This window comes from Colobus angolensis, unplaced genomic scaffold, assembly GCF_000951035.1.
Source record: "Colobus angolensis palliatus isolate OR3802 unplaced genomic scaffold, Cang.pa_1.0 Scaffold45, whole genome shotgun sequence".
In the NCBI taxonomy this organism is placed as follows: domain Eukaryota; kingdom Metazoa; phylum Chordata; class Mammalia; order Primates; family Cercopithecidae; genus Colobus; species Colobus angolensis.
In genome coordinates this window covers 6000026-6027781 of record NW_012117932.1, presented here as the reverse complement: position 1 = coordinate 6027781, position 27756 = coordinate 6000026, and positions in this window count along the sequence as shown.

Sequence of the window (27756 nt, the reverse complement as noted above, 5' to 3'; positions counted from 1 at the left end):
TAAATAACATTTAGTTATTAAATAAAACTTTTAATTTCAAAAGTTGTCAATAGCCAAATATTATATTTAAGTATTTTATTTTTAATGGGTAAAATTAGAAGAGGATATTTTATCGACTACACAATTTTAGGAAACAGGATTCAATAACTTTCTTTCTCATTTTCAAATTCATCCTGTGCTTAACACAGAATAGCTCAATTTAAGAATATTGAATTTCTTTAATTTGTGTTACATACACATATCCATATGCATATTTTCCACTGTCAATTGGGTCATTATATTTTAATAGTTTTGCTGAGGTATAAATTGCATATAGTTAAATTCATTCATTTTAGTTGTGTAATTCAAGGATTTTATGTACATTTGTAGGGTTACATAATCGTCATTCCAATTTAGTTTCAAAACATTTTCTATCACTTCAAAAGAACATTTTCTATCACTGTAAATCCTTTAACCTGTTTACAGTCAGTCTTCCTCCCCACCCCAAGCCCTAGGCAACCAGTAATCTGTTTTCTGTCGCAATAAATTTGCCTTTTCTGAAACTTTTCATAATAAAATCTGTTGGCTTTGGGTTTAGTTTGCCCTTCTGTTTCCAGTTTTTTAAGGTGGAAGCTTAGGGTACCGATTTCAGATTCTTCTTTTCTAATATTGTTGTGTAAAACTGTTAAATTTTCTTCTTAGCGTTGCTTTACCTGCATCCCACAAGGTTTGATACACTGTGCATTTATTTTCATTCAGTTTGAAATCTAGGCTATTCACAAGGAATATTATTATTAATATTCACAAGGAAGATTAATTCCTTATGATTTCTTCCTTGACCCATGGAGGGTTTTGCTTATGCAAAAGAAGTGAAATCATAACAACAAATCTCTTGAACCACAGCACAATCAAATGAGAAATCAAGACTAAGAAATTCACTCAAAACCATACGGTTACATGGAAATTGAATAACTTGCTCCTGAATGACTTTTGGGTAAATAATGAAATTAAGGCAGAAATCAAGAAGTTCTTTGAAATGAATGAGAACAAAGATACAATGTACCAGAATCACTGGGACACAGCTAAGGCAGTGTTAAGAGGGAAATGTGTAGCCCTAAATGCCCATATCAAAAAGATAACACGTTAACAACCTAACATCACAACAAAAATAACTAGAAAACCAACAGGAAACAAATCCCAAAGCTAGTAGAAGACATGAAGTATCTAAAATCAGAGTTGAACTGAAGGGGATTGAGACACGAAAAACCATTCAAAAGATCAACAAATCCAGGAGCTGGATTTTTTTTTTTAAACTACACATTTTAAATAATAAATGGCAGCAACTCGATTCTGAGTGCTCCCTCCCGTGTTTTATTGCCATTACTGTTTGTTTCATTTCTTGTCTGAACTAATTCTGTGAAGTCTGTATCCCCTGCAGTATATACATATTGATGACTGTGCATCTTTAAAGATCTTAAGTCTGGTTTCCTGGAAGTTACCCTGTGTTACGATAACTTAGTTATCCTGTGAATTATTACAGTGTATGTTTAAACACCTTGAGCCAATGAGGCTTCCACCTTTTCCCAGGGATCCCTGTGTAGTTTGGGTAACATCAAGTTTAGTGACATTCTGCCCCAGCTTTTTATTTCCTGTGTCTCCCCTGTGTATGTGCAAGCACTCACATGCAGTCAGGGATGTGTAGATAGCCCTGGCCTTTCTTTGTCTTCCCTGTGTGCATGCAGCCTTGCCCATGTGTGCATATTTCCAGGCTTACATTTACATTTTTGATCCCCACAGGGAATATCAGGGAGCTTATCAAGTCCACCATGGCCATTTCATTTCCTGAATCTCCCTGTAAATCTTAGGTCACTCTGCCAAGTCTGTTGCTTGCTCCAACTAGAATTGCAATCTCAGGCTAGCTGTGTTGTTGGCTTTTCTGTTTTGTTTGCTATAGACATTGCTTCCAGTAATGCCAAGGGGATTGGGGTTTTCCTTGCTCCTCTCCAAGTCAAGTTGGCCCTCCAGCAGTGAAACTGCTGTTTTTAATGGCTTGTCAGAGACTCCTGCTGTTCTTAGTCAAAGTTCAGTATTTTCTCTTGATTAAATGCCTTTCAGTTGCTTGTATGTCTGTTTGATTTACAGAGTCCTGAAATTATTATTTTTGAACATTTTCATCCAGTGTTTTTCATTATGGTAAAATACACATAACATATAATTTACTATCTTAAACATTTTTACCATTTACAGTTCAATGGCATTGAGTACATTCATACTGTTGTGCAACCATCACCACCATCCATCTCTAGGGCTTTTTGCATCTTGCAAAACTGAAACTCTGTACCCATTAAACAGTAACTTTCCATTTCCCACATCTCCCCAGCCCCTGGACTCCACGATTCTACTTTCTGTCTCTGTGATTTTGAATACTCTTAAGTACATCATATTAGTGGAATCATACAGCATTTGTCTTTTTTGTGACTGGCTTATTTCACTTAGTGTAATATCCTCAAGGTCCATTCATGTTGTCAGAATTTTATTTCTTTTTAAGGCTGAATAATATTCCATCATATATCTATCCCACAGTTTGTTTATCCATTCATCCATCAGTGGAGACTTGGTTTACTTCCACATTTTAGCTATTGTGAATAATTCTGCTGTGAACATTGGTGTACAAATATCACTTCAAGACCCTGCCACCAGTTCTTTTGAGTATATGCCCAGAGGTTGGCTTGCTGGATCATAAGGGAATTCTATTTTTAATATTTTGAAGAACTACTACACTACTTTTTTCCATTTTCCATTCCCACCAACAGTATACAAGTGTTCCACTTTCTCTACATCCTCACCAGCACCTCTTATTTTATGTTATTTTATATAGCCATCTTAGTAGATGTGACATGGTATCTCACTGTAATTTTGATTTGCATTTCCCTGCTGATTAGTGATGTTGACCATCTTTTCATCTGCCTTTTGATCATATGTATATCTTCTTTGGAGAAATGTCTATCTAAGTCCTTCAGATATTTTTAAATTGGGTCTTTTGGTTATTAGCTGTTGAATTTTAGGAGTTCTCTATACATTTCGGATATTAATCCCTTATAAATATATGATTTGTAAATGTTTTCTCCTGTTCTGTGTGTTGCCATTTTTTTTCTCTGCTGTTACTGTCTTTTGACACACAACTTTTAAAACATTTTATTAATTTTTTTGTTGCCTCTGCCTTTTGTGTTAATCAAAAAAATAGTTGCCAAATTAAGTGTTTCGAAGCTTTTGTTTTATCGTTAAGGGTTTTATAATTTTAGATCTTACATTTACATCTTTGATCCATTTTGAATTAATTTTTGGATGTAGCATTAGATGAGGGTACACTTTCATTCTTTTGGTTTGTGGAAATCCATTTTTCCCAGAAGTATTTGTTTAAAAGACAGTCCAGTTTTCACTGAATGGTCTTGGCACCCTTGTCAAAAATCATTTGACCATTAATGTAAAGATTTATTTCTGAACTGTCTATTCTGTTCCATTGGCCTGTCTTCTGTCTTTATGCCAGTACCACAATGTTTTGATTACCATAGCTTTACGGTGTTGAAATCAGGAAATGTGAATTCTCCATATTTTTCTTCTTTTTAGATACTGTTTTGGCCATTCAGGGTTTCTTGAAAATTATTATTTTCTGCACAATGTGTTTTACTTCAAAGAAGATAATTTAATATTTTAGTCCATTTGCACATATCAATAAAATATATTGTTATTTCACAGAAACATTATTATTAAATCATTAATTTCTCAGACACTCCTCTTCTGAAATTTTCTTCAGAAAGTTTCTTCCACAATCTTGACAGAAAAACTATAATTTCTGTTGATTTCTTCTATAAAGAATGTATTTTTAGGTAAGGTTTAGGTTTATCTTTGTCTCATGTTTTGACTCTTTTCGTCAATAATAGGTAAGTATAAACACACTTTTTTTTTTTTTTTTTTGAGATGAAATTTCACTTTTGTTGCCCAGGCTGAAGTGCAATGGCTGCCTCTTGAGTTCAAGCGATTCTCCTGCTTCAGCCTCCTGAGTAGCTGAGATTACAGGTGCCTGCCACCGTGCCTGGCTAATTTTTTGTATTTTCAGTAGAGACACGGTTTTGCCATCTTGGCTAGGCTGGTCTTGAACTCCTGACCTTAGGTGATCCACCCGCTTCAGCCTCCCAGAGTTCTGGGATTACAGGCTTGAGCCACTGCGCCCAGCCTAAACACACTTTTTTGATTCTCCTTTCATTCCATCAACATTCTCTGTTCCTTTTTACTCCCTGCAGCAAATCATTTTGAGTACACAGTGCTGTATTCATAACACTGTATTATAGACTTCACTCTTCTCACCAGCCTTTCCAAACTTGCTTTATTTATCTATGTTTATCATCATTTATGTGCGTGTGAAAATATTCCATTTGCATAACTCCACTGAAGATGAAAGTCTTCACTTTCACTTTTGTGAGTTCCACCTTTTGATTCACATTTCTCTTCTATCTCCATTTGCTCTCACATCTTAGTTACTTAGCTTCAGCTGTGTGAGTCTGTTCTAGTCACTCCTTTTGCTTTGTCTCACTTTTGTCCTTTTTCTAATATAACTCTATAAAATGAAATACATTAATTCCTGTTTTATAATTTTCTATTTTAATTTGCCCCCAAGTACACATATCCCGTTCCACCCTAATGCCACAAAATTAAACTTTAGCACTTCTTGGATCTCTGCTCTCAGCCATCCTCTTTTTTCTGTCTATATTCTTCCCCTAAGTAATTTCATGGTGCCTAGTGGATTTAAACACCATCTGAAAACTCCTGAATTTATATTCTTTTCCCAGACCTCTCTGCTAGGCTCCGTAATTGTCTACACAACTCTTTACCTGAGAACCACACTTGGATAAGTCACTATTCTTACCTACAGCTACTCAAGAGAGACCCTAGAAGTCATATTTTATGATCCCTACATTTTGACCTGTTTGTTTGTGTGTATATTGTTTGCTTTCCTCCAGCTTTCAAATATAGACTATATGGAATCAAAATTATTGACTCTTGTTGCCTACTTTGTCTGCAGTGTCTAGAACAGGGCCTGCTTGAATGTATATTCCAGTTCTTTTTTTTTTTTTTTTGAGACGGAGTCTCGCTCTGTCGCCCAGGCTGGAGTACAGTGGCTGGATCTCAGCTCAATGCAAGCTCCGCCTCCCGGGTTTGTGCCTTTCTCCTGCCTCAGCCTCCCGAGTGGCTGGGACTACAGGTGCCTGCCACTTCTCTATCTACCACTGTCAATCCTAGTCCAAGGCACCATCGTATCTGTCCTAAATACCTATAGTAGTCTCGTTCAGAGGTATTCTGCTGCTTTATCTTTTCCCCACCAATTGCTAGCTTCATGGCTGAGGCCCTTACAACAAAAGACATTAGCAAAAGAAAAGCATACACATTTATTTAATGTAAGTTTTATGTGACACGGGAGCCTTCAGAAATGAATATTTAAAGAAACAGGAAAGCCTGTGTACTTGTATGGTAAGTTTGATGAAGAGGTGTATAGTTGTGAAGAAGCATGACTGGAAAAAGGGGGTATGAGCTAATGAAAGGAATGTACAAGGCCTGTTTGTTTGGATTCTTCTCCATGTCCCTGTATCTTCAGCGATAAAGACGTTCCTTTCCTCCAGGCATAGAAAGGCCACATGAGGGTCTTGTGACCTACTCCAGAGGAATATCAGAAAATTATTTCTAGGTTTTATGAGCTAGTTCAGAGGAGAAGGAAGGAGAAGTCAGAGAGATCATCCCAGTTCTGCATTGTTTTCAAATACCGGGGTGCCATATTTTAGGGGAGCATGTCCTGAACCCCATCACCCCTCACTAATATCTTTGCTTTTCATTTCCCTCTATCTGTAATTCCGTCCCTAAATAAAAGCTAGAGTGATCTTTTTAAAACAAATTAGATCACTGTATTTCTTCTTCAAAAAAGAAAAACATACAAGCTTCCTTTTGGAGTTTGAGAGGGAAGGCTGTTAATTATAATTCCCTCCTCACCACCAGCATTTTAAAGCAGTAGACAAAGGAGTTAAACACATGGAGAATGGAGTGTCAGGTCTATTACCAACACAGCTCTTGGAGAATGTGGCAGAGTGAATGCCAGCCCTGGGCTTCCTGCTGCTGCACCAGAATTAGATGAACTGACCTAGAAGTCACAGGCAACACCGAATACCTGCACAGCAGGTGCTACAGAGATAAGCTGTGGCCACAAAGCTCAGCCCTAGGCCCAAAGCAGACAAGAGCCCTGCTCTCTGCAGGCAAGAGGAAGGGGCTGAGTCTTTCATGCCCAGCTCTTCCTACTAAACTCACCAATCAAAGGCGTGAGAACAGAGGGAGGCCCTAGGCTTCCCTTTGCATGAAGAAAACAATGGAGAGTGAGTATTCTGCAGTCACATCTGTAATGCCTTTGCATTCGGAATAAAGCATGAACTCCTTGCTTGAGGTCACTGGGATTGTCTACTTCTCTGTCTTCATCTTTTCTAACTCCCTCTCACTCCCTGAGCGGCACACACACTGGTCTTCTTTCTTTGTTTCTCAAACATGCCATGCTAGTCCCAGAAGGCCTTTTAACTTTCTTTTCCTTCTTGAAGGACCATTCTGCGCTCAGGACTAATTATTTTTCATTATTCACATTTGTGCTCAAATGTCACCTCAGCGTAATAAGATGATCACCCAATTTCAAAGAAATCTTTCAGTCATTTATCATCTTATTTTATTAGATTCACTGAACCAATCATTATCTGAAATTGTATTGTTCATCCATTTGTTTGCATGGATATTATTTGCTTCCTGCCAACTCTCAAATATCGAGTTCACGGAATCACGATTACTGACTGTTTTGTTCCCTGCTTTATCTCCAGTGTCTAGAACAGGGCCTGCTTCCAGTAGGCCTTTTGTAAAGATTTGTTGAGTGAACGGTTTATGCTCCCTGTTACTCCATCTGATCCTTCCAACAGGCAAAGCTTGAGTTTCAAGCTCCAGCCTTGGGCAAGTGCAGATGTAAATATTTATAATCTACGAACTCACAGTGCTGACTACACTGGGGCTCATATTTCAGATTTTCTGAGAAGCAGTGAGGAGCATAGGTAACTACCTTCCTGCCAGCTGCATTTCTCACTGCCATAGGGCTGTGGAATGCCTAAGACTAAGGTAGTACATGGGCCCTACCCTCCAAAGGAGTCTGTTTGTTATTCAGTGGAGAGGCACTGCGAAGCACTGGCCCACTGACTGGCAGACCTTGCAGCAATGAGACGGTCTCAGGTGCTCTTGCCAGAGATGTCAGTCAATGGAGCAGATGGGCTACTCTAGTTTTTCAGAATTCTCGGGGTGTAGGCTACTCCAGCTACACCAACTCTTCTCTTATTTGGAAATAAAAAATTACTCGCGTAATTGGTTAAATAATTCATTCAGGCCACAATTATATATTGACTTATCTTCTCTGTTCCAGGCAAGATTTAGACACTGGGAATACAGAGTGAAAACAAAAAAAACAGACAAAAATCCTGTCCTATGAAGCTTACTTTTGAGTAGGAATCCACAGATAATAAAGAAATAAATGGTGGGAGTCCGAGGCGGTTGGATCATTTGAGGTCAGGAGTTCGAGACCAGCCTAATTAAAATGGTGAAACCCCATCTCTACTAAAAATACAAAAATTAGCCAGGTGTGGTGGCACACACCTATCTATCATCCCAGCTACTTGGGAGGCTGAGACAGGAGAATCGCTTGAACCCAGGAGGCGGAGGTTGCAGTGGCAGACAGACAGATGATGAGTCCTGTGGAGAACAGCAAGACATGGAAAGATCAGAATTCATCTATAAAGGTGTCATGTGGGCACCTGAATGGGGAAGAGAGAGTGTTATCCTTGTGGCTACCCATGCTGGAGGAACAACAAAGGCTAAGGTCCTGTGACATGTATGTGGCACGTCCTAGAAAGAGCAAGGAGGCCAGTGGACTAGAGCAGAGCAAACAAAGGTGATAATAGGAAGGGACGAGGTTGGAAAAGTAACAAACAACAAAATGTATGGGATCTTTTTGGTTAGAGGAATGTCATGCTCTAACTTGTGATTTAAGAGGAACACTTGGGTTACTGCACGGAGCAGGCATGTAGGGAGTGAGGACAGAGTAGTAACATAGAAAACTATTTCAAGAATCCCGTCAAGTGATAATAGTGGACAAGAATAGGATGATAATAGTGAAGGTGGTGGGAAATGCTCAGATTCAGGATGTATTTTGAAAGTAGAGCCAACAGGATTTTCTGATGGATTGGACATGATGCATGAGAGGAGAAATTCATGACACCAATGTTTTTGACTTGTGTTGCTAGAAATATAATATTATCCATTGTTGACAGAGGAAAAAAACTGGTAGGGGCAGGTTTGTTGGGGTATCTAGAGCTCAGTTTTGGTCATGTAAATTTTAAGGTACCTACTGGTAATCTATGTAGAGAGTTGCAGTGGCTGTTAGATAGAAGTCTAAGATTCAGGGAAGAGACTGGACTAGAGATATAAAATTGGGAGTTGTCAGTGTTTGGATAACTATTTAAGCCTAGGGGTCTGGATAAATTTACCAAGGAAATGGTTCTCTGGGAAAAAGAGAAGAACCTCCACATGAGACCATGAAGGAGCCACTCATAAGGAAAAAAAAAAAACCCAGGAGAGTCCATGAAGTGTAGACAGAATCCTCCTGAAGACAGAGTCCAACTGACTGCGGTGCCCTTCCTGCTGTCAGGGCAGTATTGGGCCTGGAGTGACAGATGTGCAATGGAGATGAACAGCTGACCTCTAGACAGGAACGTAGATGTCATTGGTGATTTTGACAAGGGCAGTTTCCTGGGAGCTGATGAAAGAATCAGAGCTATGATTGGAGCAGATGCAAGGTAGCGTAGGAGAGGTATTAAAGGCAGCAAACAGATAAATTTTGAAAAGTTTTCTGTAAGAAAAGCAGAAGAGGAAGCAGAGAGCAGCAGCTAGTCTAGTATGGGAGACTCAAGAAAAGATTTCTCTTTTTTATTTTTATACTTCTTATTTTGAAATTATAGATTCACAAAAAAATTGCAAAAAAAAAAAAAAAAAAGGATCCTGGATGGTTCCATGTAACTTTAACCCAGTTTTCTTCAATGATAACTTGCATAACTATAGTACAATATCACAGTCAGGAAATGGATGTGGGCACCATCCACAGAAGTCACTGCAGTTTCACCAATGACACATGCCTTTGTGTGTATGTGAGTGTGGGTGAAACAGTGTGTATTACATTTCATTTTATCATACGTGTAGATCTGTGTAACCACCAGCATAATCAAGATCCAGAACCTTCCATAACTACATGGTACCCTTGTTCTATTCCTTTAAAGTCACACATCCTTTATTCTTAACCCCTGGTGCCCACTAATCTCTTCTCGGTCTCTATAATTTTGATATTCCAATATTACATAAATGGAATCACACAATATGTAGCCTTTGAAGGGATGACTTTTAACACACAGTATAATCGCCTTGAGATTCATTCAAGCTGTTGTGTGTATCAGCAGCTTCCTTTTATGGCTAGGTAGTAGTCCACGGTATGGATGGACCCGTTCAGGGACATCTGGACTGTTTTCAGTTTTTGGTTTTTATGAGTAAAGCTGCCATGAACATTTGTGTACAGATTCTTGTGTGAACATAAATTTTCATTTCCCTGGGACAAATGCCCAAGAGTGTCATTGCTGAGTTATATGTCAAGAGTATGTTTAGTTTTAAAAGACACTGCCAAACTGTTTCCCAGAGCGGCTGTACAATTTTCCACTAGCAATGTGTGAATGACCCAGGTTCTCTGCATCCTGGTGAGCATTTTGTGTTGTCATTATCTTTTGTTTTAGCCATTTTGATGTGTGTGTAGAGAGGATTTTTTTTTTTTTTTTTCAGACGAGAGTAATTGTGGAAAAAGCCAGGAGGCTGCCTGTACCTCTAGTTTCTTCTTAGGTAGCTTGAATATTGTTAAAAATCCAGTCCATATTTAACAGTATTGAGTGGCTGTTGAGACATGTATATACAAAGATGCGTGTTGTGTAACTTAGATATGGATGTGTGGAGATCATCTTGGCCCATGAAGATGAGGAGCAGTGTAAGGGCAAAAAACATGTGATACCTTTCCTCCCTATCACGAGGCTCATAGCTGACACCCCTACAACAAAAGGCAGGTTAAGAAGAGAAAAGCATAGCAAATTCATTTAATCAAAGTTTTGTGTGATGTGGGAGCCTTCAGAACATGAAGAGGCAAAGACTTAAGGAAAACTGTCTATTTTTATGCTTAGGTTCAATGAAGAATGTACAGCTGTGTAGAAATAGAATCGGACAAAAAGATATTCACCTAAGGGTAATAAACTAGGGTCTGTCCAGATTCTTCTGGTCCTTCTGTGTGGCATTCCCTCCTCATGGGTTTGGGCAGAGACCTCCTGGAAGGAAATAGGTCAGATTTCTCTATGACTAACTTCCACTCAGCAAGGTAGAGAAAGGTTAGAGTAATCGTTCTAGGTTTTATGATTGGCTTTCAAGGAGAGGGGTTCTAGTTTCTGTGACTTACCTTGGGGAAGAGAAACTCTAGTTTCTATGGTCTGCCTTGTGGGAAAAAGGGAAGTAGGAGAAAGAAGAGCAGGAGAAGGCCAGAAAGAGGCTTTTGCTTTTGAGGCCCCTTCAGTGTCCTACAGTTCCAAGTACTGAGCATGTCAAAGTGCCATAATTCAGGGAGTCATTTTCCAAACCCCAAAGCAGCAAGCATGTGCGAGTCCCAGAGACTCCATACCTGTCAACGGCGGTAGCAACAGCCAGTTCATACTGCTGTTTTGCCTCAGTCTGAAGTCTCATCTATCTCAGTTGTACATGTTTACCCACAAAACCTACTCAGCTTCTAGGGTGAAATTTACAGTAGCTCACAGCAACTTAGGCATTATAAATTTGAGTTCTTATGTTTATCTATTGATTTTTCAGAGGGACAGTGATTTCAAAGTGCCTAAAAGTTGATATAACTGAGTAGCCCAAAACTAAACTTCAGGATTAAGAGAACCTTTGAAAAACAGAGTGGAGGAAAAATATATATTTAAACATATATTAATATGTACATAAATTATATATTTATATATCATGTGTATATGTTATATATCATATATATTTAAATATAACATTTTAAATATCTTACACTAGTTTCACAGTTTTAAGACGTAAAATCCTTTTCTTTCTCAGTCTGAAAATGTTTCCTCTGAGCCAAATTTGCTCATTATAAAAAAGAGCAAAAAAGCAAAAGGCTGCAGAAAGCTTTTTACAATGAGGAGGAAATTATCCTGTGATAGAGAAAGCCAGACCTTAAAACTGCCAATCACACGGAGGTTGCAATCTCTTGGGAACGGGACGGAGCCGGTCTTATGGTTGTTTGCTCAGAATGTGGCTCACTCTTGAAGCTCCTTGTAATAACTTGACTGAACAGATGTAGCTACTTCAGGTCATTTGAAACATGTCAGCTTGGGGTGGGTGATCCTCAAGGAATTGTGACTCGCTGCCCCGTGCTCAGTGGGAAGCCTTTACTGAGCCAATTTATCCCCTGGGACCTAGAAGAAAAAGAAAAAGCAAAACAAAACAGGAGATAAGCAGCCAAGTGTTCTGAAGGCAGAGTGAACAGTTGAAGACAGAAAAGCTTTGGTGTGTGAGGGCTTGTGTTTTAAATGCTTTAATTCTGGACTTATGATAGATCTTTTCAAACAGAAGAGTTTGCTGAGCCAGCATTGTTGCCCAATTGTGGGCTTCCTTGCAGTTGGTAACTGTACTTGACTATAGCCTTTTGCCATGCAGTTCTGCCCAGAAGACTTTTCGGGAGTGAGGACCGTCTGTCATCCAGGTGGATGATTGTCATACTCACCAAGGGCTCCAGCGCTTAAACGTGCTCAGTGCTCCACAAGTTACAAGCAGTTCCTCCTCCCACCTTTACAAAAGTAATGGAGATTCACATACAGAAAATCATTGGTAGAGAAGCATCAAGTCAGATAAGCATAAAGACTGAGACATTGCCATGAAATACTGGTCGTGAGTGTGTGTTTTAAGGGCATAAGGCAAGAGTGAGCACAGAATTCTGTGTTGTGGTTGTCCTGGGTGGGGAAATTAGCTTTTCTTAATTCAAACAGAAACATTATGAAAAAGACATGTTGTCACGTGTGGGTAAGTGGGTGAGAGATTGTTTGACTGCTAGAAGATGAAGGAAATTCAGGCATTAGGGGCTACTTTATATAACAAACAAAGAGGACATTTATGTTTGTTTGCGGAAAGCCACTTCGTGTCCTGTGTATACCTGTGTCCCCCACAACGAGCGGAACAGTGACTTTCATTGAGCAGGTGCTAAGTAAATGTCATTAGCTTGATCGATAGGACATTAAGAAGGCAGAGGGTTGCCTTATCAAGCCATGGTTAGAGAAAGCAATATTAATGAGAATGCCACCTACAGACGTGAGGGGCAAGGTGCTGAGGAGAGGGAGAGATTTGAGAGCATTTTTCTCTGAAGGCTGGAGTTCTTGGCATCTATAATGAAATGTAGAAGCCAGATAGGATGCTTCTATTTTAGGTTGCATGAGACAACAGTCAAAGTAAGGGAAGAAAGAAAACTGGCAGGTGATAGAAAGGTGTGCCCTTGTTTTGATAAAGTTGGCAAATGCCTCTGAGTGATTCAAACAGGTGGGCTGATGCCATTTTGAAAGTTTGTGTGAGCTTTTCTGGAAATGGTGCTGTGAATATTTTTCTTCCATGATGATTTTACTCTGTTGAACCTCATGGTTTTATTCCAGATTTGTAAATTAAGTGTGATAAGGCAATCCGTGAGGGACCATTCTTATGGAAAAAACTACATGTTGCTTTTAACAGAAAGAAAAGCCGGGCTCGGTGGCTCAAGCCTGTAATCGCAGTACTTTGGGAGGCCGAGACGGGTGGATTACAAGGTCAGGAGATCAAGACCATCCTGGCTAACACGGTGAAACCCCGTCTCTACTAAAAAATACAAAAAAACTAGCAGGGCGAGGTGGCGGGCGCCTGTAGTCCCAGCTGCTTGGGAGGCTGAGGCAGGAGAATGGAAGCTGAGATCCGGCCACTGCACTCCAGCCTGGGCGACAGAGCGAGACTCCGTCTCAAAAAAAAAAAAAAACAGATTTAAGTGTTTGGAATATACCTAAACAAGTTTCTTACTAGACTAAGGTTATTAATTTTAAATCAGCATAGTGCAAACAAAATGTATAGAATAAAATGAATTTGAGCCTATTATGACTTTGATTAATGATTCAATTTGTAGCACCACATTTCTACAACAAATCTAAGCTATTCATGATGAAATTCATACTTTGATAACTGATAACTGACTAAGCTATTCAGATTTATCTGTGTTGGAAAGGAATCAGAAGAAACTGAAGCAGAAATGCATGGTTTTAGATATTGATTTTTTGCAGTTCATTTTCATGTGCCATGGTTCCAAAAACATTTTATTGTGCCATGTATGTATGTATATTTTAAATTAGAAACAGAAATTAAGTCACCTAAGAGACCATTAGCTAGATTTCGTGTCAGAATAATCTAAGATTTTAGCATATGTACTAAAAAATTAAATTATTTATCTCAGGGCTACTAATAACTTACAAATATGACTCCAGAATAGATAAGTGTAGCTATTTTTATAAATTCTTACAAACTAGAAAACTCCTCTTCCAAATATGTCAAGCTTAATTTTCTGCTCTGTGGAGCACAGCTAGTGAGGCAGCAAAGCCCAGTGACATTTTCCACAGTGTGAGTTGCCAACCACTAGAAGCCTGTGGCAACGTTTAAATCTACAGCAAACACGCTAACAATTGGTTGAAGAAAGGATTATGTAATTCCACCTTGATATTCCTTTCTGCGGTGCTTACATCAGTGTCAAAGGATCATAAAGACCGAACTGGGTGAATGCTAAGGTAGCGTTTTCTCAGTTATGAGCCAATTTAATCTTTATGCTTTCTGGAGATTACTTTAGCCAATCTCTCCATTTTCACTAAACTCCTAAAGAAATGAATCTTCTTTGACTGTGGCTATTTCAGCGTATGCTGGGGCTCTCATTTCAGTGGTCACTGTTTCTGCAGAGTGGCCTATATTAATTGCAAAGTCTCCTAGAGAGCATTAACTAGTAAAATAATAGCATTTCTCTACCTAGATTCTAACAATGTTTTGGGAATTAAATCAAACCTACTATTTGAAAAACTGGTACTGGCAGAAGAAAGAGTTAAATTCCGAGGACCTGGAAAGCTTCATTATATGAATAGAATGGAATAAAAGTCAAAAGAAGACCTCTACAATGTAATGGAACAAAAATTTTTGTATGTCATGAAATTCTTTTAAAGTTCTAGGGGAAATATGATTATCCAAGTTGTCCTACTACAGCACCCCAGCTTTGTTACCAGATCTGTAAATGACTTTACTTGGCAATATTGGTGAACAGAAGAGTCATAAATAAGTAAATTTTCCAGATAACTAGAACATATTCTCACTGCTAAGCTTAATTTATTATTTTTAAGTGTTTGAATATGTATTTGTTTCTCAGCCTTCTTTTAACAGAAGATGTTGATCATACGGTTTTTTTCCTTAAAGGTATTACCTTTTGTAAATTAAAAAAACATTTATATTGACATCTGACTGCATTCAAGACATGTATTAAAGGCCCTAATAGAGATATTGAATATCTCACATTCTATTGGCAGAAACCAATACTTGTGTGATTAGTATTCACATTTCATATGTTAATTACAGATGTAGTTAAATTGTAATTATCTGTCTTCCCCAATAGAATGTAAAATGCTCAAGTAAAGGGACTGTATGTTACTTATTTGCTTAAAAGTGGTACTTTCAGGAAGAAACTCATGGATGGCGTATGTTTAAGATATTTCAAATCAATTAATGTTGGCTAATTTGGAGTTACTACAGATGAAAAATTGTGGAAATTTTAAAATTAAGAGAAAATTATATTGACTTTTAGTGTTGAGGAAAATTGAAATGCTTTATCTTGCATTGGCACCTTTATATAGCTAGAGACATTTTGATAGTTTAGGAAAATATAATACCTCATTTAAAATTTGTTTTTCCTTTAAAAACAATCAGTTTTGGTACACATAGGCTAAAAATATTTCCCTAAGATATCTCAGGGTACTGAACTTTATTGTATCCAATAACTAATATTTCCCCCCATTTTTCGAGAAGAAATAAACACTTTGAACAGATAGAATAATTACAGATATCTAAACCATATCTGTTCAACTCCTTCAGCAAAGAAGGAAACAATTCTGCTTTTCTTCTGTTGTTTTATGAAGAAGTGCAATCTCAGAAGTTAATACATAGTTTTAATTGCATCCTTTAGAAAGTTCTGTCTGATAAAATGGCACATTTAAACCATGAAAACTGAGGCAAAAGAATATATTCAATAAACGTTTTTTTCATAGTTTTCCACTAATTAAAACCTACCTATGATAAAGTACCTGGATCTTAAATGTACAGCTTGGTGAGCGTTATGGATTAATACGCATGTGTAAGCCTCACAAATAGAAAGATACAGTGCATTATCATCCACCCAAAGGCCTTTCCTGTTACTTGTCGTAATTAATACCCCCAGAAGTACTCAATAGAATACATTTTTTTCACTATAAATTCTTGTTATCAGTTTTTTAAATTTCATATAAATGGAATGGCACACTATGCTCTCTTTTGATTTTTTTCCTCCATATCATCTCTGTGGGGCTGACCCATGTTGTATAATTCGTAATAACAGTTTGATCTGCTTTCCTGATGTACAGCAGTAAATTTTGTAAATATACCGTAGTTGGTTTTTTTTTTTCATTTTTATTCTTTTACTTTTACCCTTTGACTAACATCTCCCCTTTCTTCTATCCCTCAGATCCTTGTAGCCACCATTCTACCTTCTGTTACTGTGGGTTTGTGCCACAAATGTCATTTTTCTGTATTAAGATCCAATCCAGGATCACAGAGTGCATTTACTTGTTATGTCTCTTTACTCTCTTTCAATTTGGGGTGCTTCTTAGGCTTCCCTTGTGTATTATGACTTTGGCAATTTTGAAGACTGCTGGCCAGTCATTTTGGAGAATGTCCTTCCGTTCTGGTTTGTCTGATGTTTCTTCATGATTAAATTCAGGTTTTTAAAATTTTTTGCATGAATACTGCAAAGGCTACACTGTGACCTTCTCAGTATGTCATATCAGGAGATACGTGATGTCAACATGTCTCATTCCTGGTGATGTTAATTTTGATCACTTGACTGAGGTGGAGTCTGTCAGTTTTCTCCACTATAAATTTATATTTTTTCCCTTGTAGCTAATAAGGATCTTATGGGGAGAGAGTTTGAGACTATGCCAATGTCTTGTTTTCTCATAAACTTTTGCCCACAAATTTTAGCTTCCATTAATGATTCTTACCACTGTGTTTGTGAGATGATGATTTTCTACCATCATTCTTTTTGTATTTTGAATTTGAATTTCACTCTAAGGATTTTGTCCTTACCTATTGATTCAGTTACTTATTGGTGGTATGGACTCAAGGATCTTTTTTTTTATTCTATGAGATAGACTTCTTTATTATTATCATTTAGTTTGTTGCTCTCATTCTAGAATTGGCCATTGGGGGCTCCTTCAGGGTGACTCTGATGCCGTGAAATTTTGAGCACATGCTTACTCTGGCACTACAAGATCTTGCAGGCTTATCTTGCTCCATTTCCTCATCTTGCTAATCTCTACCCATTCCCAAAATCAACCCTTTAGTGAAGGATATTTGACTCTTTTTCTTAGCGAAAGGTATTTGGAAAACAAAATCTGAGTGCTAGATGTGTTCATTGCTCTTCTGCCATTGCTTCTAGGTCACCTGACAGAGCTAGGAAATATGTGTACATATACATCCACATATGTGCACACGTCTCTCCTTTATGTCAGTTTGTACACACACACACACACCTGAGTTCGTGCTGAGGCACCTGATTGCAGTCCAGCACTGCAGGGTTCATTCTAGCCAAATGCCTTCCATTACTTGTAACTCCTCTTTCTATCATTGAGAAACTTCACTCTCAGTATCATCAGTTTATTTAATTATTTGCTTAATCTTCATATACACACAATGTAGTCTCACAGTCGCAATTTCATACCACTCTGAGAAACAAACCTCTAACCGGAGTACAATATGTATGGATACTTTTCCATGTGTTTAGGCTTGCAGTAAGCAGTCAAAACACTGTTTTCCAAAAGTTATTTAGCTTAGTTCTATTCTTTCCCATCCCCTTCACTATGGTTATTTATTTATAATGCAATGTATGTAAAGGATTAATAATTTATGATTATTTCATATCCTGTTGCCTTATTAAATTATTTTGTAATTTGGGGATTAACAATATTAATTATTATTGATTCTTAAGTGTTTTTCAGGTATCGTATCATCTATAAGTAGGGATACTTTTACCTCTTCTCTACCAGTTCTAAAACCTTTAATAGATTTGTTTTGTCTAATTGCATTTGTTAACACTTTCAGTGAAATAATAAATAGTAATGGAGATAACTAGTATCTTCCCCTAGTTCTTGATGTGAATAGGACTACTTCTAGTGCTGTCCAATTAAGATACCGATTTTAGCATTGAGAAATATATATTTTTAATATGTTAAAAATCACATTCATTTTCTTGAATATTCTTATGATGAGTGAATGTTGAGTTTCATTACGGCCTTTCAGCATATAGGGAAAAATCATACTGCATATTATAATAATAGATTTCCTAGTAGGAACCAACCTTGAATTTCTATAATCAATCCCACTTAGTTGTATTCATTATTTTCTTAATATGTATAATACTATGCTCGCCAAAATTTCTTTTAGTACTTTTGCATTGATATTCGTGGACAATATAGGTCTATAGATTTATTTTCGTTTGAACAAAGTTTTTTAGGTTTAGGTATCCATGTTATTCTGGCTCAGTAAAAGGAAACATTGTCTCTTTCATTTCCAATGTTTTGCCACAATTTGTAGAGTCCTGAGACTATTTGATCTTCAAATGTTTTGTAGATTTTTACTATGACACTATCTGGGCCTGTTTTTTTTTTTTATGATATTCATCCTTAATAACCTTCTCTATTTCTTGTATGGAAATTGAGCTCTTTAAACTTTCTCCATTAACGGAGTCAATTTTAGTACACATGATTCCCTGGAAAATTGTCTCTTTTATCTAAATTTTCAAACTTGTATACATAGATATCTGTAGTCACTTAGGCTACTTATTTCATTTTATCTTTTTTCAATAGCTAATTCTTCATGTTATTTCTTATTTTGTGTAGTTTTACCTTCTCTTTTGTTTTCTGATCAAGGTTACCAATGGTTTGTTTATTTTGTTAGAGTTTTTAAAAACTGAAGGTATTTATTTATAGAGTTACTGTTTTCTGATTCTCTGAACATTAATTTTTACTTTAATCTTTATTATTTCCTCCTATATGCAATTATTTAGTTATTTAGCTGGAAATGTATTTTATTTTAATTCTTTCATTTCTCCTGACAAAAGCATTTAAATGATATACAGAAATAATGCAATGCTATTGTATCACAAACAATGGTTTTGTGAAAATTAGCCAACTGATTCTAAACCTTACTATATTCTCCTCAAATGTGAAAAAGGCCAGAAGATCAGACAGACATGTCTTAAGTTCCAAATCCACTGTTTCCTTGTTGTCTGACTTCAGCAAATCTCTCATTCCCCGATTATCAGTTTCCTCATTTGTAAAACAGAAATGATAACATCTCATCTGAAAAATTAAATGAGATAATTTCTGGAAAACGCCAACTCAGTGCTTAATATTGTGTACTCCATAAACGGGCCCTTTCCCTATCTTTCTGAGTTAGGGATAAAATAACTGCTCTTATTGAGCATTGTTAAAAGCATTTTGTTAGTAATACCCTATTTCTTTTTTTCTATGTCCTTCTGCAGAGGATGTGCATAGCCTGCTCTTAAATACAAGTTGGTGACCAAATTTTGACATGAAGTCCATCCATCTGACTTGGATCTCATGCTCTTTAAAAAAAAAATTGATGTACTTTTATTTACTTATTTTAATTGACAAAGTTCATACTCTGAATGACTATGCTAGCCTGCCTCTGAACTGTAAGTTAAAAGATTAAGACTGCTATTCATAAGGTTTAACATGTATGAGTAACATTGCAAAAGTAATCATTAAGCTCCATTAACAGACTTGCCTTCCCTCTTTGTTGCCTTCTGCATTTCAGCACATCGTGAGTGGTGCTCTTGAGTCCCTTCAAGTGATTACTACTTAGATCTTCCCCTGGGACACCTTCTTGAAAGGACCAGCGTGCATCCACTTTGCTTAGATATAATCCCAGATTAGTGGAGTTGTTGCAAAGCAGACTTCGCTTGTCTCACTAACACTGGGTAAGTGTTTGAAAACTATATTTACTGTTTGCAGATGATATTTGATGTCATGACCTGATCTGAAATATTTCTGCTTGCTTCTAAATTGGAAAGCTATATCAACTAACTAGACATATAGCAGAAGGGAAAAAGTAGGCTAACACAAAAAGGCATTGCACATCAATTGAGGTGTTTATGATTAGCTAAGCAGGTGCTCACGTATTTGAAGATATTTTTCATACTTATGTGAAGTAGAGGAAGTTAACATTTACTGCAAGTGGAATTTCATGACAAGCATTCTTATTTTTGAATATAACTGAAATACAGTTTTATGAAACCTATAATTGCTACAATTTGTGTTGTTTCTGCTAGTGAAAAACCAATACATATAAAATGGAGACACTAACTCCTTGAAACTGGTTATGATAAAGGTGTGCCTATTGTGATTATCTACATGCAAATCCTTCCCTAACTGTAAAGTTCCCTTACATGTACTGCTAGTGCATATAAGTTTACTTCCATGTATCTTTTCCTCAAACTTAGTCTTCTGTTCCAAGATATTACATTGCGAGTTTTACTCTAGTCAGGATTATTATCAAAACAGAGTTGGAGCTGAGAAAAGACAATAGAGTTGAATCAAATGGCAGAATAGGAATAGTTAGTGTAGGGAATCCTTCGGAGAGATGAAGAAAAATGGGGGGAGCTATGAGACTGAGAAGACTTTATGTGTCTTAGAAGTGCATTCCGGTGACTTCTATAAGAGCAGATGCTAAGGGATGTAAATTGGCACTTGGGCCATGACACAGACTTATCTTGGGTGGACAGATGTTGAGAAATAAAGGTCATCCAAAGTTTTTCCCTCTCAAGCACACAGGTTATACTGCATCTCAAAGTCCTGAGATTCAAGAATGAGTCAGTATCTCTGAGATGTAAATCAGAGAGATATTGAATATTAACATGGAGGACTAGGTCTCTTGAAATGCACATTTATGTAAAATGTGTAACAACTTCTGCCGTGTTTTGTGTCCTGTGTAGGAAAAGGGTATCTCAAAAATGTCCTAGTAAACAAGACTTGGTAAATGAAAACTGGGAAGACTGAAGGTATATAAATGCCCCAGGTCATAACACGATGGCTGAGAACATGGGCTCTGGGGACAGATTGGTCTCTCTGGTCTGAATCCTAACTTTGCCACCTTTTGGCCATGACTCTTGTGGTAGTTGGCAAAATTAGATATCTAATTTATAGAGTGCTTAATACCAGACCTGGCGCATAATATGTGTTCAATAAATAGGTATTTTATGTTAAGTGATTGAACAAATATTTTAAAAGCTTTGTAGTCTCACCAGTGACCTTGACCTGAATACTTTTCTCTCTTTTCTCTATGAGGACTTACATTTATCATCTGTAAACTCTTCTACTATGTTGAATTTTCCTTAATCTCACATAGCAAATTACAGTTGAGATGACATTACTATTATTTTCAAGAGTAGATTCTTTGTCTTTAAGTCTGGCATGTTATATTTCTGAAAATAGTTGATATTTTAAATTTTATCATCTCAAATCTGCCATTTTCTAGCATCATGATATTGGGCAAATTACCTAATTTTTCTCAATCTCCTCATCTTTGAAATGGGAACAATAGAGTATCTGTCAGAATCGTGGAGATTAAATAATATAATGCATAGTGTATGACAAAAAGTACCCAATACATGTTAGCTACTACTAACATTGTTGCTACTGTCATCGTTCTAATTATTCTTCTTAAATGCATTCTTAACTACCTCTGGTATGATTGCTGATGTTGTCTGTCTTTAAATTGTGGAATTTGAAAAAGGATACTTAATAGAATTTTAAATAAAATATTAATATATTCAAAATCTCAGGACACCTTTTCACTTTTGAAACCACAATTCATCATCATCCTTTTGTACCCTTAAAATACAGTTTGTTTAGCTTAAGCACAAGTCTCATGCCATGAGCTTACTAAATTATCTCTGAGGACAACTTCTTTTATAAACTTCCCAGACTTGATCCTTTCCAGAGAAGATTTTACAACTTCCATTTTAATTTGAAATGAATTTTAATTTAAAAAGGGAAGTAACTTTAAAAACATTTATTATACTTTAAGTTCTGGGATACATGTGCAGAATGTGCAGGTTTGTATACATAGGTATACATGTGCCATGGTGTTTTGTTGCACCCATCAACCCGTCATCTACATTAGGTATTTCTCTTAATGCTCTCCCTTCCCTAGCCCCCCAGCCCCCAACAGGCCCCAGTGTGTGATGTTCCCTTTCTAAAAGGGGAAGTAACATTTTAATTTAGAAAGGAAAGTCACACTTATTTAGTGCTCACCATATGCCAAACTTTATACTTTGATGATTCTTAATGTCAGAGTTTGGCCGTTTTACCCTTATTTATAACTTTAAACTGCTGACCCAACCTAATAAATCTTAAAATTTATAAAATAAATATTAAGTAATCAGGATACTACCACTATCGACAACTCACTCTGTATAACTTGTCTGGATTTGTACTCAGGCTTATCTCCATGGTTCTGCATGCTTAGAACCAAGTTCCATGATCCAAACTTAATGTTCAACTCTGATTTAGATTGTATTTATCCCAGTACAATCCTGGAGCTGAAATAATCTGTGAGTTTTAGGAAGCCAAACATTTTGGCTCAGTCTCTCGTATTCAGATCTGATACTGTTTATGCAAAGCTATTTACTAGGGTTGATAATAATGTTCTCTATGAATTGTCGTAAACAATTAAATCAAAAAATGTTTAAAGATTTTCTATTAAATACTCTTCATTTTGGGGGGTGTATGTCCAGTGTCTTTTAAAATAACTTAGTTGCATCAGCAAGCAGGTATAAGAATGCTATGTCATATCTTTCAACATACATCTAGAGATTTGTGGCAAATATAGTATTAACCGAAACCAAAACAAATACATTTTCAATAGAGCTAATTTGCCTCTTTATGTAATCTCAGCCCAAGCCAGATTCCTGGAAAGAATGATGTAATTAAATTATTTCATAGAAGCATTTACAAGTAAATGCACCATATGGTCTTTCAAAGTGGGCAATGAAGTAACATTAGACCATTTCATCAAAGTTAGAAATGACTTTTATTTAAAAGAAAGCAAAGTTTTAAAACCAAATAGTCTTAGTAGTTCAAGACATTTCTTTTCCAATTTTTGAAATGTAAGATACTTGGGAGTGTTTATCCATTTAACATATTCTATTTATATTCGTAAGTATAATATTTTATAGTTCAAAAATACGAATAACATCTTATTGAAAATATCCTTGCCTACCATTAAAATGCAAGCAGAATCAAGTTCAGGGGCTCTGTTGTAGGTGATCCCAGTGTTACCATTTCTAGAAACACCCTACTGCCAACCTAGGTGTCAGAAGAGACTACCACTTTGAGTCTGCTGCATATTGCCAGGTATTGAATCTTGTGTCTTTTAAAATTCTGTGGACTTGGGAAGGGAAGTAACATTTATTTAGTGCTCACCACATGCCAAGTACTTGATCCGCTCAGAAATTCTGAAGATGATACTGTGTGGCAGGTTCAGCTATTCCTTTTTACTTGTGGATAAAATGAGATTCAAGGAATTCAGTAATTTGCTCAAAGTCACGCCACCAAGAAATACAGAGAAAGAGAGAGAGAAAGAGAAAGATCAGTTTAATTCACATCAGTTTAATTTCAAAGCTACCTTTCATCATTTTGTCATGCTTTTCACCTCACTATTCTTTCAAAGACTCTTTGAGAACAAAAAATTCTTCCAAGTAAGAGCTAAAATGAATCCCTTGTATGTTTGATGTCTGACAAAAAATAAGCAATATCCAGTATATCAAATACTATTTTTTTTTAAATTCTAGACTGTTATTCCTATTTCTTGATAGTCTGTAAGGACTGTTTTTCTTGTTTCTTAGGAAAGGCAGGTGTAGGGTGGGGATAGGTTTATAGAAGCGAGAGACTTAAACCCCACATGTCTGAGAATACTCTTAGTGTACCCCAGGGCAGCTCCTGGGAAGAAATATTCTATCACTTCTCCACTGTTCTGAAGGAAATTAACTATTTGGTACTGATATTAGGGGTTAATGAAAATTTAAGGTCCACTGAAACATTATGTCCTTTCATTAGATCATTACCTAGTCATTTTGGTATTGATTACTATGGTGTTCATTGATAATCCAATTGTCTTGTTTTATTAATTTGTTAAGAGGTGTTAGGAAGGCTTCAGAGACAAAAATTTCTTAGTACATGAGCGATTTCTGTTTTCTAAAGTGCATGATGTATTATTAGTACGTCATATTTCTGCTGAATCCTGTTTTTGCTTCATAAGAAAATAGATACTTTACCCCCTTCTTCACATTTTTCTTTTTTTAATATTCCTCTATTCTTAAAGCAGATAGATAAAATAGCAGTAATTCATAGTTCTCAGTGTGAATTGAGAGGAAAGACTATGGAATTTCACTCAGGTCTAGTATTAGGTGGATTACATTTGTGAGATACTTAAGGGCTCCTTAACTCTTAAATAATAACAAAACCCACATTATTTTATATGTAATCTCTTACTTAAGTTTCTTTCTATAACATAATTGAAAAGATTATGGTCTCATTAATTTTCCTTATTTTTTTTTGTAAAAGTCTATTATTTAGTAATAGAAGTATTTTTAGTGCATTTCTTAGCAGATTTACTGAGAGAGAGCTGCTTAGGTGTGTCAAAACCTGAAAGTGAGCATTCATCATGTTGAAGCAGGGATGGCTGTCAAGCAAAGAGGACTAAATTGGATACACAAATATCTTCCACATTCTTATATTCACCCTAAAACTAAATCTGTTTGTAAGACAGAAAGGGTGCTGGACTTAAGGGCAGAGAACCAAGTTACTAACTGATTTTAGGCAACTCAATTTCTTGGTCTCTTCAATTACAGTTTTTTGGTTTTTTTTTTCTTAACAACAACTTACAGGGATGTTGTGGACATTAAATGAGATAGTGTTTGTGGAAGTGTTTTTGAACTTTAAGTCTTATAAAAATAATGCATGTGAATGTTGCTGTTACTAAGGGTATACAGCAATCCCGTTATCCATGGTTTCATTTTCCATGATTTCAGTTACCCATGGTAAACCGCCTTCTGAAAGTATGAAATGGAAAATTCCAGAAATAAATCCTAAGTTTTAAAGTTCATGCTGTTTTGAGTAGCGTGATGAAATGTCACTCTGTGCTGCTTTGTCCTTCTGGGATGTAAATCATCCCTGCGTCTAGCATCCTTACAGGGTCCACACTCCCCGCCCATTTGTCCCTCAGTTGCCATCTTGGTTATCATATCAACTATCAAGATACCACAATGCTTGTGCTCATATAATCCTTCTTTTATACTATGTCATTAATAATATTCAACTAATAATTTATTCGTTGTTGTTAATATCTTCTTGTACCTATTTTATAAATTAAACTTTACTAAAAGTATGTATGCATAGGAAAAACATTGTGTATATAGGGTTTGGTACTATACATGGTTTCAGGCATCAGCTGGGGGTCTTGGAATATATCCCCCATTGATAAGAGAGGACCAATGTAACATAAAACTTTGTTATAAGAGAGTTAAAGGTTTAAATATGTAAGTCTAAAATCTTGTAATTTAAAGAATTGCAAACTTAAGCATCTTCAGTAGACTTGACATTGTATTTGTTACATCCTATGTCAAAGCATAATATCTTCTTTCACTTTTTGTGCAAGAATTTGTGCTTTTTCATTGGCAGGACTTGTACAGTCAGGGTAAATGATAAGTATTGACATTCAATATTGTAATTTTGTTAAATATTAAATTCATCTTGGATAACTGAGTCTGGAACATTCAGAGTTCCTTGGCATTGGTTCTAGAGAAATTTTAAGTAAGGAATAATATAATCTATAATTTTAGGGATTCTGATGAGGTCTATTAAAGTTATGACTATTTCGTAATATAATTGGAAACTAGAGTGAGCTCATTATTTTGTGATCAGGAAATACAAATAATCGATAGGCAGCATCAGTTTGTATAAACTGTATTTTTTACATTTAATTTAATTCTATTTTATTTTATTCTGAGTTCCAGGTTACATGTGCAGGATGTGCAGATTTTTTACATAGGTAAACATGTGCCATAGTGGTTTGCTGCACAGATCAGCACATCACCTAGGTGTTAAGACTCACATGCATTAACTATCTGTCTTGATGCTCTCCCTCCCACTGCCATCCCAACAGGCGCCAGCGTGTGTTATTCCCCTCTCTGTGTCCATGTGTTCTCATTGTTCAGCTCCCACTTATAAGTGAGAACATGCAGTGTTTGGTTTTCTGATGAACGGTATTTTTTGACACCAGCAGAAAGTTTTTACCTGTAGATGAAAACTTGGTTCTGGCTTAGCTTAGTAGACTGAAAGAGTAAATAATTCATGGGAATGGAGTCAAAACCCAGTTTTGTGTGAGTCTAAAGTCAGGACTCTTTAGCTCTTAACTAACCTTCTACATACATATTCTAAATGAAATCATTGATCTGAAGTGTGTTAAATAACTACTTTGTCTCCATCAGTTGGACACAGTCTCAAAGCTATACAAATTGTAAAGCACTTATATAATAAGTTATTTTCAATGAAAATTTTAATATATGAGCAAATAAGGTATTTTTGAAGGTCCACTATAATAATAGGTCATTTACATTGAATAAATGACTCTTTCAATGTCCTGATCAGTGCCTTGGTGGCCTATGAAATTATTCATAGATGATCACATAGGGGAAATAGATTATTTGCATAATGGAATCTGCAATTATACTTCTCAATCTGTGTATTAAGAAACAAGCAGCTCCTTGCTGTAAATTTATTTAATGTCTTATTTATTCACCTTCTGTGTATTTATCATCTTGCCATACAAAGAATGTACACTCCTCTGTTTACCTTTTCATCGTGAACTCCTAGAGAGAACTCTCTGTAATCTATTCATCTTGGTATACTTTCTCTGAGCCGCAATTCATGATAAATAATAGGTACTCAGTAAATATTTAGGAAATGAATGCCTGCAGGATCAACATAATCAGGTACTTGCCCAGGGTGATTTAACAAAGCTGTGTTACAACGGATAATAAAAGACCTTTTAAAATTTCCCAACTATGGATACTTGCTATGATTGATTTATTTACTCCAGAAATATTTTTGGACATGTACTATGTACTCAACGCTTTTCTGGATTTTGGAACTATCTCAATAAACAAAACCGACAAAAATCTTCTACTTTTAGGGATCTTACTTTCCAGCTGATAAAACTGTATCTGGCCAGACTTTTAAATCCTTTAAAAAAAAAATTTAATTTTTTTCCAAGAAATTATTTGTGATCATGATTTGAAAATGGATTGCCTTGACAATGAAAAATAGATGTACAGTTCACAAAATACTCAAAGATCTACAAACTGAGACTGGAAGTTTTTAATGGATGCTAAAATTAGTGGTAAGATTAGTTTCTACTCAACATCCATTATTATCTTAAACACAGCAGAGAGTTAAAAACTATGATTCACTCTGTTTTAAAATATGTGGTATTTGAAATGCCACTGATAAGTTTTTAAAAGCGAAACACAGAAGTGAAGGGAAATGTTGAGACAATATGGAAAAAAAATGACCACTGACAAAGACTTCTATGAAAAGAACATTGTGAAAATGCAACACTGAAATAAAATTCAAGCTACAAAAGTATGAAATAAAAAAACTAAAATGGCTGCAGTATAAGAGTAGCAGTTTGATTCAAGTATTCCAATACTGCCAGTAGTGTTCTCAGTGATGTTTATGAGAAAATTATGACTTCATATATGTATCTATGTATTTTTTGGTTTGGACTGGTCAAGTATTCTTCTTATTCATCAGAATTGACAGTTGGCTCCCAATACACAACTCTTGAGGAGATTTGTATGATTTTTATAGAATACTAGAACTAAAACATTTCTATCTGAAATGTGACACGTATGTAAATTGTTCTTAACAGTCTCTCTTAAGGATATGAACTATAATTGTTTTAAAAAGCCATCTCTTTGCCAGGCACAGTGGCTCACACCTGTAATCCCAGCACTTTGAAAGGCTGAGGCAGGTGAATCTTTTAAGATCAGTTCCAGACCAGCCTAAACAGCATGGCAACGCCGTCTCTACAAAAAGTACGAAAAATTAATTGGGCGTGGTGGCATGCACCTGTAGTCCCAGCTACTCTGCAAGCTGAGGTGGGAGGATCACCTGAACCTGGGAGGCAGGGGTTACAGTG